Here is a 5303-nt window from a genome sequence, read left to right as displayed (position 1 = left end):
ACCAGCCGCCAGCCAGGTCGGAGGCATCGCTTGGCTGGAGGGCCACGGTGGACCCTTCCTTTCAAGTCGTTGTGGGTTGCCAAGGAAACAAGGGTGTCTTAAAGTTACGAATAATTTGCTCCTTAATGGAAACAGTCTCTCTCTAAAGGAAAGTTAACTGGGAAACCATTTGAGTCTTCCCAAGTTGCTGTCCCGTCCCATCCCTGCCCTACTTTACCCTGTTTGCCTAGAGGTCTTAATTTTGGTGATGTATGAGGTGTCAGCCAGAGGTCTTGTGCTCTGCTGCGAAGCACTATAAAAAGGCAGATGTATGACTGCGCCGTCCACAAATACCCTAGAAAGTTAAGTGTTAAACCAATGTTAATAATAAATGTTTTCCTCCGAAGTAGGTTATGGCAGCACCACCAGAGTCCTTTGAAGTATAACAAACTAATAAAATCCCAGAGAGCCCAGGAACACCTAACCCTGCCATTGTCTTTAGAGTGCAGTGAGGGAAGTTATTAAATGCCATTCCATTTTTTTCTGCCTGAAACCCTTGGATGGAAAGAGGGATGCCTCCCCACCCCCGACATCTGAACTCGATCTCCAAAGATGGGAAGTCTTGGGATGAGAAAGCCCCAGGGAATGGAGAACTGACTCTTTAAAAGTCTTTTTGAGGACACATGGCCCCTCACTCATCACGTGGACTCAGCCTACCCACCCACCCCCACCACTTTGCTACAAGGTCCCCTTGCTCTAAATGGGGGAGGTGATGTGGTCCAGCCTGTGTGTACCAGTCGTTCAGGGACCACTGGTCTCCACTCTGGCTCCTGCAGAGGTTTATCTGAAGAGAGCCCCCAAGTGGGGAGCCTGTAAGTAGGGCCACACACTTATGGGCACAAGAGTTAGAAGCTTACCTTGTTGCCCTGTCTTTTCTCAGGAAAGTTCAAAGCCAAAATTCTACATTCTGCCCCAACAGATGTAAAGCCTTGATGGCTCCTTGTCTTCCATTGCTTCTCATCCAATGGGAAGAGTGCTTGTTGCTGTATCTGTGGCTGTATTTTATTAAAGAGTCTTTCCTGATGCAGGAAAAAGAGTCGGAATGACAGGGAAAACGAGCCACGGTCAAGAAATCAACATGTGCCGGTTTTAAGCTAGGTTCCCCAGAAGCAGATCGTGACGGAATATTCCAGTGAAAGTGACTCATTAGGAAGTGTTCCCGGTGTTTTACAGGTACTCAGGGTGCAGAAACAGGCCTGGGAAGGGTAGAAGAACAAACAAGACTAGATGTCAAGCCAAGTCCCTAGGAGGGTACTGTTGGCACAGTATGGGTCACACTTACATGTCCCCATCAGAGATGAGAGAGTTGGAGGGTTGGTAGCCTATACGCCTCCATCTGTGGTTAAGGGCTGCAGGAGTGGGACATACGGGGCAGACCCAAAGCTGTTCCAGTAGCCTGGGGGTGTCCTCTGATGCGCAGATGCGGATAAGCCTGGAGTGGAAGCACCAGGAGAGCCCGTGTGCCCAGAAATAGCAAATGATCTGAGGACATATCAACATAAGGCTGACAGCCACTGCTTCACACCCCATGTGCAAGAGAAGCAGAGGAAGAAAGGCCGAGCTTATTTCCAGGTTAACATGTTTGCTCACCACTCATCCATTGACTCAGCAAACATTTACTGAGCGCTTGCTGTATTCCAGCCATTGTGCTAAATGCTGGAGATTAAAAACAAGCAGACAGTACCAAGCTTGTACTTGAGAAGCCAGCAGTCTAACAGGGTGTGTGTTGGGGGGGGGGGCGCCCCGGACACGTACTGAAACGTCTGTCACCCAGCTCAGGTTTGTTTGGACCCAACTATTCCTAGTTGCCACCCAGGTCTGTTCTAGGAAGGGCCAACCCTTCTACCTCGAGGAAGCTCTCTGTATAATTACATAATCCGCGGGTCATCGGGCTGAGCTGCTCAATGCTAATACTGTACGTAGAGATCTCTGGATGAAAAGCACAACATGGGTGTGAGGTATTATTAGTGATAAAGGTAGTGTTTAGTAATACCAAGATGAATAGGCTGACACAGGAGTTTTGCTCTGCATTCAGGGACGTGTTCCGGGTCTCCCAGGCCCTTTATCTAAGAATCAAATGCTCCCGACATCTATAAAACACTCCTGTCCTGGTTCGTCTTAGGACCTGAGCATTTTTCTGCCATCCACGCTTTGGGAAGTGCCCTGCTGATTCCAAGGACGGTGGCTGCGTGGGCGGCATTTTAGCAACAGCCCAGGCAGACGGGTTACCTAAGGTTACATTCACTCATTGCCCTTGACCAACGGGCCAGCCCTGGGAAAGGAGGAAACGGAATTGGAGTGGAGACTGATAGCAAAGCATTTCTCACGTGTAGGGTAAAGTGTACGGTCTCCGTGCCCCTCCATTCTTAGGGCTGAGGACTTGAAGATCAGAACAGGCCCTCGAGGGTAGCTTGCCAGATAAAAGAGAGGGCACACGCTGGAACCACACTTCAGATAAACAGCGAATACTTCTTTTGGCATAAGTATGTCCCAGACATCTCATGGGGTATGCTTTTAGTACAACCTGATTTGTCGCTTACCTGAAATTTAGATGCAACTGGGCATCTTCTATTTTTACTTGTTAGAGTTTACTGGCAACCCTACCCCCAGGGGCTTCTCCAGGAGGACTTTACTCCTTCAGTTCCCCGACCAGGTGAGAGCTGGAAGCCCACGTGACCAGGGGAGACTGCATCTCAGCCACATGGGGGGTTCAGATCTCTCTAATCCAGCCATTTATCTGAAGTCAACTAACGTCACTTAACATCCTCACCTGTTGCTGGGATTAGGGATGTAGACCCCAAACTGTTCTTTACCTTACACTGAATTTCCTTAGTGCCAAGCAGAAAGCCCAGCTGCCTTGGGGAGACAGCGGGCACGTGCGTGCATGGGTAGCAAAACGGAGGCAGAGAAAAGACCAAAGTAAGAGTCTCTTAGCAGGGGCTCAGATTCCAGAATTTCTTCTTCAAATGTAACTCCTTAGATTTTGTTTTTAGTCTGGAATGGGCTTACCTTATGCTTATGAAGAAGTTCAACGATGCTTTATTATTTTAAAACTACCAGAATGAAAAGCTCGTGTAAAATTAAATGCCGTGTGCAGATTTTAAAGGCGCAGAGAAGTATAACCAGCCCCAACCCTCAAAGCTGTCAACGCCTTTTCCCTGGCAGAGCACTTTCCCAGCAATTACCTCATCTGAGCCTTGACACAGTCTTGGGGGCAGGCGACACCGATGTTATGCAGCCATTTGGTAGGTGAGGCAGGTCAGGGCAACACAAGTTGAGGGCTTTGTCCAGAGTGACAGTAGCGGCGACATCTGTGATCCCGGTTCTTCCCATCTGAGCAAGCTGTGAGGCAGTAAACCCGGAGCCAGACTCTGGACTTTAGAGTCAAGGTCTGGGGCATGTCGCTTAAGGATGCTAGACCTTGCCTCTCGTAGTATATCCGGCAGAGGCCACAGATTCCTTCCGTAAATCTTTATTGAACCCGTATGATGTGCCAGGCACGGTCCAGGTGCCGGGGACACGGCTGCGAAAGGCAGACGAGGTTGTGGCCTTCGTGGAACTTCCACCCTGGAGATGGTGTCAGATGGCGACAAGTCCTCTGAAGACGGGGACAGAAGGAATGGGTGGGAAGTGGGGCTGCCTTATGGAGGGGGAACAGGAAGCTGTCTCTGGAGAGGGGCCGTCTGAACCACCAGTCTCGTGTCCCATCTGGATCCTTGGCTTAGCAGACAGCGGGAACGCAGAGATTCAGGACGGAAAAAGATTGGTGTTGGAGGGACAGCAGGGAGGCCAGAGGGTCAGAGTGGAGCTGACGAGCTGGAGAGCAGGGAGAGGAGGTCTGAGCGGCAGGCAGGCCACGGTCAGGAGTTTGGACTTTATTTTAATTGTGACAGGGAACGCATATCTTAGCCCTTCTCACCTGCTCCTGTAAGGCTCAAGAAAGAAAGAGACTGTGGGCTGAGGCACAGACCAGGCAGTGTGGAGAGTACACGGAGCCCCTCACAGATGACGGCCGGGAGTCCCATGGCCTTTGGAAGGGGGTGGGGAGACACCCGGCTGTTGCCTCCTGTTCAAAGCTTGGCTGCTGGAGCCGGGGTTTTCTCAGGATGTAAACTTCTCTTCCCCGAAGCTTCAAGTGCTTCTCCTAAAAGCTAGCAGGGACCCTGGTAAGGTTTCCGATTCTGCTACGGTAACTTTCAGGCCCTCGTGGCCTTTTGACACGGGCCGCAATGTCCCCGTGTGCCTACGCAGACTGCAAAGCAGAGACGGAGCAGTCCTGGCGTGAGGGTGGCACAGCCAGGCCAAAGAGCCAGCTCCTCGGACTTGGGAGGAGGTCACCGTATCCAGGAGCCAGCTTAAATCATTGAGACTAGCAGTTCTTCAAGTGTGGTCCCCGGACCAGCAGCATCAACACCAGGTGGGAATTCGTTAGAAATGCCAAGTCAGGACTTCTGGAGTGGAGCTCAGCATTCTGTGTTTCGACAAGCGCTCCTGACCCTTCCGGTATTGAGCAGTTTGAGAACGACTGCTTTAAAGGAAAGCTGGGCAGATGGGTTTTTATTTTTTATTTTTATTTTTTTAAAATATATATCCTGCTCTGGCTAAGACTTGGCTCTCAGCGTAAAGTCAAATGAGAACAAGACCCGAAACCTTCACGGCACGGGGATAGGTGATGTCGGGACCCCGACCAACCACGGAGCCTATCATCGGAGTTGTAATTTCTCCAATTCAAAGGAACTCTGCGCTGAAACGTATTCATGAAGAAGAAACCCAGCCCTCGGTCTACTCTTGGCACATTCTGGATGTTCCTGGGTGGGACAGCATTCGTTCTCGCGCTGACCTGCTGAAGATACAAAGACAGCAAAACCCTCAAGGAGCTTGCATGCAGGAGAGGCTCGTGACTTGTAAATGCAAAGTTACAACGCAGGGCAGTAGGTGCTCCAGAGCGCTCTGGGTTGGGGCGAGAGAGGCGGAAGGAAGGAGGGAGGAGGTCTCAGCCCGACCCGGAGGAAGAGGAACGCTGGAGTGCGGGGAGTGTGGCCAGGGTTAACCCAGTTCAACCAGTCCGGTGGCTGAGTCAAGTCATGATGCAGTCAGATGGAAAGCTCCAGCCCACACCCCTGCTTTCTCCCTGAGAACAGAATTGTCTGCAGAGCCTGAGGGAGCCTGGAAGAGACAGGGCACCACCCGCAGCCCCAGGCCCCAGGTTGCTGACCAGGGGCTCCTTTTTCTTTCTTTTTTTTCCTTTTTAAATTTGTGTATGT

General features: G+C 50.9%; 1 long non-coding RNA gene across 1 annotated transcript; it reads right to left on the bottom strand.

Moving 5' to 3' along the window:
- Positions 1 to 1101: 1101 nt before the first annotated feature.
- Positions 1102 to 4805, bottom strand: LOC121033300 (uncharacterized). Its single transcript, XR_005791811.1, has 2 exons — positions 3225 to 4805; positions 1102 to 1235 (listed from the first exon to the last, which is right to left on the bottom strand). It is a non-coding gene; the product is annotated as an uncharacterized LOC121033300 (long non-coding RNA).
- Between the last annotated feature and the right edge of the window lie 498 nt (positions 4806 to 5303).

Source organism: Herpailurus yagouaroundi, unplaced genomic scaffold (assembly GCF_014898765.1).
Source record: "Herpailurus yagouaroundi ecotype Mexico unplaced genomic scaffold, PumYag 159, whole genome shotgun sequence".
In the NCBI taxonomy this organism is placed as follows: domain Eukaryota; kingdom Metazoa; phylum Chordata; class Mammalia; order Carnivora; family Felidae; genus Herpailurus; species Herpailurus yagouaroundi.
This window is presented reverse-complemented; position numbering and strand designations above follow the sequence as displayed.